The sequence below is a fragment of the Urocampus carinirostris genome, chromosome 11 (assembly GCF_059441175.1).
Source record: "Urocampus carinirostris isolate Australia breed hairy pipefish chromosome 11, RoL_Ucar_1.0, whole genome shotgun sequence".
NCBI classification, from domain to species: Eukaryota; Metazoa; Chordata; class Actinopteri; order Syngnathiformes; family Syngnathidae; genus Urocampus; species Urocampus carinirostris.
In genome coordinates, this window is record NC_142359.1 from 5,888,980 (window position 1) to 5,899,273 (window position 10,294).

At 40.7% G+C, this 10,294-nt stretch overlaps 1 long non-coding RNA gene across 1 annotated transcript; it reads right to left on the reverse strand.

The window, feature by feature from the left end:
- Positions 1–4,183: 4,183 nt before the first annotated feature.
- On the reverse strand, positions 4,184–10,086 carry LOC148356284 (uncharacterized). Its single transcript, XR_015852013.1, has 4 exons — positions 9,935–10,086; positions 7,786–7,833; positions 4,461–6,549; positions 4,184–4,384 (listed from the first exon to the last, which is right to left on the reverse strand). It is a non-coding gene; the product is annotated as an uncharacterized LOC148356284 (long non-coding RNA).
- Positions 10,087–10,294: the final 208 nt, after the last annotated feature.

Consider the following 10,294-nt stretch of genomic DNA (forward strand, 5'->3'; position numbering starts at 1 on the left):
AATAGAAAACGCAGAATTCTGGAGGAATTGCATTGAAATGGAAAGAAAGACCTCACTCGAGAATGCATAGTATAGACGATCTTTGACTTCATGGTGGGGTGTGGGATTTTCATGCTTAATTTAAACCAGAAGATGGTGGCAGACGAACAATCGCAGTCCCAGAAATGTTATACAATGAAGAAAACGTAGTTGTTTGCTTCATTGTGCTTTTGCGTCAATCTATATCTTCCAGGACGACTTTTTGTTCTCTCCATTCGTAAACATTGGTCTTTGGTACTGTGACTAAAAATAGTGTGATGCTGAGGTTAAACCCGATGGAAAGAAAGACCTCACTCGAGAATGCCGTGTATAGACGATCTTTGACTTCATGGTAGGGGTGCGGGATTTTCATGCTTAAGGCTGCGATCATGAGTTTAAACCAGGAGATGGCGGCAGACGAACAAGATTTCAATCGCAGTGCCAGAAATGAATGTTATACAATGAAGAAAACGTAGTTGTTTGCTTCATTGTGGTTTTTTGCGTCTATTTATATCTTCCAGGACGACTTATTGTTTTCTCCATCCGTAAACATTGGTCTTTGGTGCTGTGACTAAAAATAGTGTGATGCTGAGGTTAAACCCGATGGAAAGAAAGACCTCACTCGAGAATGCAGTGTATAGACGATCTTTGACTTCATGGTGGGGTGCGGGATTTTAATACTTAAGGCTGCAATCTTGAATTTAAGCCAGGAGATGGCGCCAGACTAAAGATTTCATCTTTTGAGGATTTGTTTCGCCCAAAACACACCTGATACAAGGTAAGCAACACGAGGGCTCTTTGAACTCAGTTGGCCATCCTACCTTTGGGACACTGTGTAATATTTGACCACTAGATGTCGCTATTTTGGAAGGGAAAATAGTCTACAAAGACTCAAAAGTAACTAAACAGTATCATTTTCTACTTTTACCAGCCTTTCCCAAGGTTAAACTTTTTTTTTAATTAGTGTTTTCCTTTGAGCTAGGTTTTTGTTGAAACTAGTTTGAGTTTTGAGCTTCTCCAACTTAAACTAGTTGTTTTTCAATTGGTATCACGGGTAGCTCAACTAATAGGATCCTTGACTTTAACACACAGGGTTATGGGTTTGATTGAGGTTAAGCTTTTGTTGTAAACCTAGTCAAGTCATGTTTATTTGTGACGCCCTTAATCACAAAGAGTCTCAAAGGGCTTGTTAGGAATTAAATATTAAAATGTACCGTTTACCAAATTGTTCAAATTAGTTATCTGACTCCATTAACCAAACACAACCTACATTCACCTAACAATGCGAGCTCATTTCTTGATGGAAAAGATGAACAAGAGAGCCGATATTTTCACTTGGGGCATATTTAATTCGTTAACAATTTAACTAAGTGTACTCCATCAAAAACGGCCAAATTAGTGTCGTTGGAGTCTCTGGGAAGCCTTCTCTGAAGTCCTTTGGCTCTCTCCTTATTGGCCCACGTCTCCCCACGAGATGTGTGCCGGCTCCTCCCATGTGCGTGCCAAGGAAGCCTAACGTGGGGCTTCTCAAAAAAAACGCCTGCCGTCCTCCGTCAGAGTCTTGTTATCAAGAGAACTAGACAAAATATTTTGCATTTGGAATAGCGTGACCTGTCATTGAACTAAAACCCAGTCAGTTAATATCTTGCATTAAACTCAATAACTGTAACTTGTATTCAATAGAATAAAATCCTTCATAGTCAAATATATAAAATCCTTCAATACGGATAGTGTTTTACGCATAAAAATAAAGAGGGCATTTAGAATCTGCCGTTTTTTTCAAGTCAAAAAGTTGGCATAAATGCTAAGAGACCGGCATTTTCACACGGGGGCAAATTTAATTTCTTAAACAATTTAAGTGAACTCCATCGAATATATGGCCGAATTAGTGTCGCTCGAGTCTCTGTCAAGCCTCCTCTCTCGTTCTTCTGCTTCCTTCTCTCGGTCCGCGTTTTTTCCGCAAGCTGGTGTGCCTGCTCCTCCCATGGGCGTGCCAGGGAAGCCCTCACGTGGGGTCCACCCCCTCGTCTCGATGTCTGGAAAAAACTTAAACGCTCTGCTGTTTTATCAAAACAATGCCTGCTGTCCTTCATCAGAGTCCTGTTATCAAAATTCCCCAGCCAAAACATTCTGCATTTGGAACAGCGTGATCTGAAGCCCACTCAGTGAAAATCTTCATTGCACTCAATAAATGTAACTTGTATTCAATCGTATAAAATCCTTCAGGCTGCACAGATCAGACTTGCAAACTGTTATTACAGACTATTATGACACCATCCTCTGATATTATCAACATTAAATTTAGGTTATTCATATTCTATAGAGTAGAAGTGTGTTTTAAGCTTAGATTGAAACATTTCCACTGAGGTTGCAAATCGAAATTCAGGGGGAAGAGCATTCCACAGCACAGGGGCCCGAACGGAGAACGCTCTGGAACCTGCGGATTTCTTCTTGGCTCTTGGGATCACTAGTAGACCAGTTGTGCAGGTAAGGTATGGTTTGGGTTGAAACTAGGGTTAGTGTTTGGAATTTTGGTTGGGGTTTGGGTTGTAGTTACAGTTTTAGTTGGAGTTAAGGTTAGGGTTTCCCTATCCCTGCTAACCAAGTGTATGAATTGTTATCAATGGTAGCACAACTGGTAAGACTTACCTTGCACACACAAGGTTTCCATCTTTAGCCACGCCAGTGCAAGCTTACAGTTATCCAGGTAAGATTGGTTGGAGCTAGGTTTAGGGTTTCAGCACGAACTCCGTGTATGACCTGGGGTTAGAGTTTTGGTTTGAGGTGGGCTTTTTGTTGGTATCGTTATGGGGCTAGGGTTTTAACCCTAAACCAGGTGTATTAAGTGTTTTCACCAGTAATCTAACTGGTAAAACTCCACATGAGGATACGAGTTTGCATACCTGTCAAGCTCCAGGGCTCTATGCCCTTACAAAATACAAAATAATCTTACACCATATTTTTTTTTTCAAACGTGTTTATGTAGTTAAACATGTTGTATTGTACATATGTTTCGTTATATCGTATATATATTAACATTGTGAGATACTGAGTTGCTTGACATGAATGAGGTTTATTATAAAAAAAAGCTTGGACGTTCACTGTAGAAGGAAAAAATACATGCAAATAAAATTAAGTAGAATAATACATTTTCTTATTCCAATTATGAATTCATTTTCTGCATTCAATTATTGTTGGTAAGATACTGATTCAAGGGATAACTACAAACCTGTCTATTTTCATTTTCTCCTTTTATACTTCCTTTTTTTCTTAACTTCTTTTTACAACAATAATGATTCGTAATATAATGCATCAAAGCAAGTGAGCCATTTGAGAGCCGGCTTGCTTTAATGAGTTGAGCCGATAAAGCCGGTCCTCTAAAAAGAGACGGACTTCCTTTCACTACATCAAACCGCTCGCTTTGTTTGCAACGGAAAAAAACGAAACCGAGATAGAGGCTACCGCGGCAAACTGGTTTGACTTGATAGATTTGCTGTTTGGTGATAGTCGGTGTATACCGGATGGTACCCGTAATTGACAAATTTGCCTTTTTCCGTACATAATTTTCTTGTACGTCGTAGACGTCTTAAAATGCATAATAAATGTACTTTGTACGGCAAAAAAATACAGGTTGACAGGTATGAGTTTGATCCCAAGTGAGGCCAATACGAACACACAGTTAAGTAGGTCAGGTTTGGTTGAAGTGAGGGTTTGATTGGCGTTCAGGTTAGGAGGTAGGGTTTCAACCCTAAACTAAACATTCTGTTCTCATGCAGTCAGGAACAGAAAACGAACGTGTTTCAGGATTATCATTCAGCGTATTTTAGTAGCCTACCCGACATATTATAAACAAATGACATGGGATCTTTTCTAAACAGCAATTTATTCACAAAGAATGAGGAAAAAATATTTTCATTTTTGGCATTAAATGCGTGAATTGGTTAATTTAAAAATGCAATGAATGTAGTTTTACACCTGAACCAATTCACTATGCTATACAAACTCAAGTTTTGAAGATAATATAATTTTGGCCTTAATTATTGGGTGGAAAAGAACTGAAAAATACGTCAGATCCGAACTTCTAGGCCGGCCCTACTAAAGCTGAGAGTACAGTATATCATCTACTGCCCTCCAGTGGCCTGATTGAACTTTTGGTTTGCATTTATTTAAAAAAAATCATAACTTTAGATAGAAATAACCCAATGTTCTGAAATCCCTGATGTAACAAAAGTCCCCCCAGGGTCATTTTTTGCCAAATCCTCCAGGGTCAAGCGTGGAACCTCCGGCCGTTTCGTCCCCAGTTTGAAGCCTGGAGCCCAAGTCCGACAGAGGGCAGGTGGGCAGAAAACAGAGCGAGGAACTGCCTCTGTCGGGGAAAATCCAAACGTCAGACTCCCGAGATGGGCAAAGTGCAAACGTGAAAAACGTTGAGGTTACGCTACCTGACAAACGTGTCCGCCTGCAACCTCAAACTCGAGTTGTTGAGGTCGTCCGACGGCCACTCGGCCGAGTTCGATGCCGCGTTGGATACGGAAGTGTTCCGAGAGTCTTGAGACGTCGCGTTGAAATAAACCCTGAGGACGAATGTCCAAGTTAGCTTTTACACTTTTACAAGCGACTGTCCAGGTTTTCACACGTCCCAATGAGAATTTGCAAATCCCAAGTGTGGCAACCGACCGGTTTTCCCAAGGGCGTAGATTTGCCATGGACGGAGAAAATGTGACCAGTGTTGGACACCTTACTTTCAAAAAGGAACTGAGATACAATTGTTGGGAATTAAATATTAAAATGTATCGTTTACCAAATTGTTCGAATGAGTTATCTGATTCCATTAACCAAACACAACCTACATTTCAGATTTAATTTCATTAGCAATTTAACTAAGTGTACTCCATCGAAAATGGCCGAATTAGTGTCGTTGGAGTCTCTGGGAAGCCTTCTCTTAAGTCCTTTAGCTCTCTCCTTATTGGCCCACGTCTCCCCACTAGAAGGTGTGCCGGCTCCTCCCATGAGCGTGCCAAGGAAGCCCAACGTGGGGCTTCTCAAAACAACGCAGAGCAATTCTTAAAACAACGCCTGCCGTCTTTCGTCAGAGTCCTGTTATCAACAGAACTAGACAAAATATTTTGCATTTGGAATAGCGTGACCTGTCATTCAACTAAAGCCCAGTCAGTGAATATCTTGCTCAATAACTGTAACTTGTGTTCAATCGTATAAAATCCTTCATATAAAATCCTTCAATACGGATTGTGTTTTACCCATAAAAATAAAGAGGGTATTTAAAATCTGCCGTGTTTTTAAGTCAAAAAGTTGGCATAAAGGCTAACTCATTAGCACGGGGTTAGCATCCCTATCAAACTCTCACGGGCCACACTAACATTATAGTTGCATGTTAAGGCGAGGGCCTCAAATGTTTATCATGTGGGTCGCAAATGGCTCATGAGCCTCGAGTTGGAGATCCCAGATACCTTATAAACAAAAGGTGTCGAACGCATGGCCCGCAGGCCGAATAGGGCCCATTAGATGATTTATTCGGCCCATCATCAATCCCCCTAAGATGTTTAAAAATAAGTGAGTGTTTTCACACGGGGGCACATTGAATTTCATTAGCAATTTAACTAAGTGTACTCCATCGAAAATGGCCGAATTAGTGTCGTCAGAGTCTCTGAGAAACCCTCTCTTCAAGTTCTCTAGCTTCTCCTCTCGGCCCACGTCTTTCCACAAAATGGTGTGCCGGCTCCTCCCATGGGCGTGCCAATGAAGCCCAACGTGAGCTCCACCACCTCGCCGCGATGTCTGGAAAACTCAAAACAGCACCGAGCGTTTCTCAAAACAATGCCTGCCGTCCTCCGTCATCGGGGCCTTTCTGCGTCGTCGGATGTGCTAATTATCAGCCTTACGTCCCGTTCCCGCCATTTCTGTAAACAATATTTCATACCAGGGTGCCCTGAACTTTCACTGCTCATTTAATAAAGGTACAGTCAGTAAATAACTACAGCATTAAACTCAATAAATGTAACCAGTATTCAATCGTATAACATCCTTTATAGTCAAATGTATAAAATCCTTCACTCTATAGTAAAATGAATCAATTACCAGGCAAAGTAACTATTGCTATTTCTTTAAAAATAAGTTGTATGTCAAATAATTTGACATTTTAGTTTGAGACAGTTTTGTTCTAGAACCTTGTCATGTTTATTGCACCTCACCAGCAACTAACTTATTCTACACTTTCAGTGCAACAAAAAAAAACTGTAAGAAACAAAATCTAACACATCCTGAGACAACCGGTCAAGTAGACATATGCTACTGTACTTCAAGTATTACAATTTCAAGTTATTTCACGCTGTAGAATGAATCACAATCTTTAGTCAGACAACTACTTCTGTGGACATTTTGCTACTGTACTTGTAACATCAAATCTACGCATTCAAGTCACCGATTCCACATTTGTAATATCGAGTTTTTAATGTGGAAACTTACCGAGTTGAGTCAGAAACGGTGAGGTTGAGGTTTTGGCCGGTCGAAATGCTGAAAATGAAAACAAAAATATGAAGATACCAAAATGGTTACAAAGAAAATCATTCAGGTTGCGCCAATAGTGTGTTACTCACTGACTCGCGCATTTTTAGAACAAGGATGTTAAAGGGAGTTTGTATTTGGGTCTGCAGAATAGTTTTTTACGTGCTTGTTTGAAACCGGAAGTGACATTCTTTTACCAAAGTGGAATTCGAATGCGATCATTGGAGCGATTTATGAACGGGAAAAGACTTCAAAATAAAAGCAGCCCAGGAATGAAATAGTCTCCACTTAAAACACATTTATTCATCCCCGTCGGGAAATTCACATTTCCAGCAGTATCCTTGTGTTGAAAAATAAAATATTAAAATAAGAGAGATAGAATACAAAAATACCCAATATATCGTGTTGATATAGAGCAGGGGTGTCAAACTCATTTTAACTCGGGGGCCACACGATAGAAAAAACATTCTGTCGGGGGCCGGACTAGTAGATTAAAGAGAAAGAAAAAGCGTTAAAGATAAAAGAGAAAGAGGGAGGGAAAAGGAGAGAGGGCGGAACAAAGAAAGAAAAAAAGAGAGAGGGAGAGAGCGTGAGAAACAAAAGATAAAAACTCGTGAGAGAGGGGGGAAAGAAAGGGAGAGGAAGAAAGAAATCCAAAGAGAAATGGAAAGACAGAAGGAGAGAGAAGAGAAAAGAAAGTGTGAAGGGTATGAAGAGAGAAAGAGAAAAGAGAGAATAGGGAAAAAGGAAGTTAGAGCAAAAGAGGTTAAAAGACACAGAGAGAGAAAGAGACAGAGACACAGTGGGAGAAAAGAGAGAGAGAGAGAGAGAGAAAAAAATACAAGTATAGTGTCTTTGTGAGAGGCACCTGGCTTTGGCAACATCAAGTTGACATATTTCAACCTGCAGCTTGTTTTCCTCTTGCGCTTCTCTGAGTCTTATCTCGCGAGCCAGATTTAATCCCCTAGCGGGCCTGATCTGGCCCGCGGGCCGCCTTTTTGACACCTGTGATATAAAGTATTTCAATAGTGATACTGTAATAGAAATAGGGTAATATGCAAATGTGGATGTGGGGTTTAATGTGGGCTTTTACTCCCCCGGGTGGAGTTAAAGAGCTTCATGGCATGAGGAAGAAATGACCTCCCTGAATTTGCAAAATTTAAATGTAGCAACCAACCGGTTTCTCCCATTCATTCCGATTTGGCATTTGGAACGTCAACCAAGAGTTTGTGTGTCGAAACTGACCGTGCTGAGTCAGCAGAGGTGTGGTTGATGCGTTCTCTGGTGGAAAACCTGAAAAAGAATTGAAAAAGTAAGTCTTAGTATTCATTTCCACTCCCCTTATTTCGTTATAATAACCCTTACCAGCACAACGTAGCACCTATTTACTCACAGCAAGACAAATGATGTCGAACCGGGGTCTCCAATTTTTTTTGAGCCGAGAGCTAAATTAGGTTACAAATTACCGCGACGGGCACCCAGTTTGATATGGGTTTTTTAAGATAATAACCATGTTGTTACTATGTTACTACTATGTCAGTGTTCTCGTTTACTCGCGTCCCTGTGCCCTAGACGCATCATTTTTGCTGGGGACGCATAGTCTCAAATCAACGTGCGTCCCCGGGACGCAACGTTTTTGACACCAAATTGTCATTATTACCCGATTACTTTTCTTTTTATTAACAAAGATTTACCGCACTCCAAACTTTTCGTCAGGCAGATCCGCCATTGTTGTTTTGGTCTCGCGCCGATCTGGGCAAACGAGATCTCATTGCATTGAGATGACGTCATTGTTGTGGCGGTTGTCGAGTGAAAGAGAAGTATACCTCCGAAAAAACAGTTGGCACTAGGTGCAAATCAACAAACAATTGGTCATTTCTTCAGTGTCGGTAATAAGTCGAAACATAACACAGAAAGTGGTAACAACGGCAATTATTCCGGCACGAAAAAACGGCGAAGAAATTCTTCAGAAGACAGCGAAGGCAAGGAAAACACGTGTGTTGAAGCGAACGATTGGACGAAAGAAGATAAACAAAAGAATACTCCGAGCAAGTAAAGGACTTTTCTGCCAAAATGGACTCAATTATATTCCTGGTGACGCTATGAGGAGGGTGATAATGGATTGGACCTTGAGAAGGCATTACAACTGTGGCGGGACAGCAAACCACGAAGAATATGTGAACTGAAAAATTTGAAGTGATAACTGCTTTGTATTACCAATTAACTGTGATGATTAAAACTGAATGAATATATAGATTTATATTATATATTGGTCGCCGATTTACAATTTCAACCGCGATAACACTAAATTTTGGGGAGCCATAGATCTCTGTTGGGACCCATAGATTTTTCAGCATGCGAGTCCCTGGGACCAGTGTTCCCTCTAAGCTGCGCGCGTGCGCAATTGCGTATGTTCGCACATTCTCAGCGCACAAGAAAATCTAGCCAGCGCACAAAAATGAGGGCTCAAAATAGCTAAATAAGAAGCGACTTAAGTCAAGTGCATGAAGGTAAAAATACACGGGTTCCCCTGACGTTGTGTCCTAAATGCGATATTTTGAAGTCGAAGTAGAACGAAGTTGAGTAAAGTTAGTAGAGTTTGTCGAGAACCGGCTTCTTCGGCTCGGCTCACTACAAGGAACCGGCTCTTTCGGGTCCTCAACGGCTCTTCGGGTTGTTTTTGCTTCTTTAATCCCAACATGACCAAATATTAAGTAAAATGATGCACAAAATGACGTAAAGGAAGGGGGGAATAGAACAAAAAGAAAAAAATACCAAAATGAAAAAGTAGTGAAAAGCTGAGAAAAAAAAGAAACAAAATGAAGAGAAAAAAAGAAGGAACATTTTAGAAAAAAAGCCAGAAAAAAAGAAAAGAAAGAAATGTAGGAAAAAAAGTTAATAGAGAACAAAAATCAAAAGTAACAGCTCGGAAAAAATAAACACAATGAGATTTTTTTTAAAGGAATTAAAAAAAAAAAGTAGAAAAAAAACATGAAAAAAAAAAGAAAAATTGATGAGGGAGGTGAGGGTCAAACAGAGTTGCTGGATACAACCGGAATGTTTGATGTTTGATCTTACATTACACATAGTCCAGTGTTTTTCCGAATTGCTCAGTCCACAATTGAATGGATTTGGTAGTACAGTCCATAAACATGCCCGATTAAAGTCGCGATTAATTATCTTGCCACACTTGGGATTATGGTTGCTCACTGTTGTTTCAAGCGTTGCTCACTGACTTTGTGTGAACGCTCAGACCCGTAAGGAATATTACAGGGAACATTGCCTGGGAAAATGAACACTGCCGGAATGTTTTCATCCTGCGGAAAACCCCACATAACCCCAGACAAAATGGAGCTTGAGACGCCATCTTGAACTAAAAACCAAAATCTCTCACCTGTTCGGCGGCCGCGACAGCACGCACCATATCGTGGCGAAAAACACCAAAATCCACTTCATGTCTCCTCCGGCGCCAAAAAAACAAATGAGGTCCGGTCGGTGGAGCGATTTTCTGGAACCCAGATCTCGTCATCACGTGCTCTTGTGTTATCATCCGGCGGGGCGAAGGTCGAAAGAAGGTCACACAGTCAATATTTGTTATTGGAGTTCGCAAGGACAGGAAAAATCCAGTAAACCCCCGTTTTTTTCGGGATTTCTACTAGATCTTAAGTCGTTTCCGTTACACTTGATGTCGAGTCAAGCAATGTTCCCTGTAATTTTCCTTACGGGTCTGAGCGTTCACACAAAGTCGGTGAGC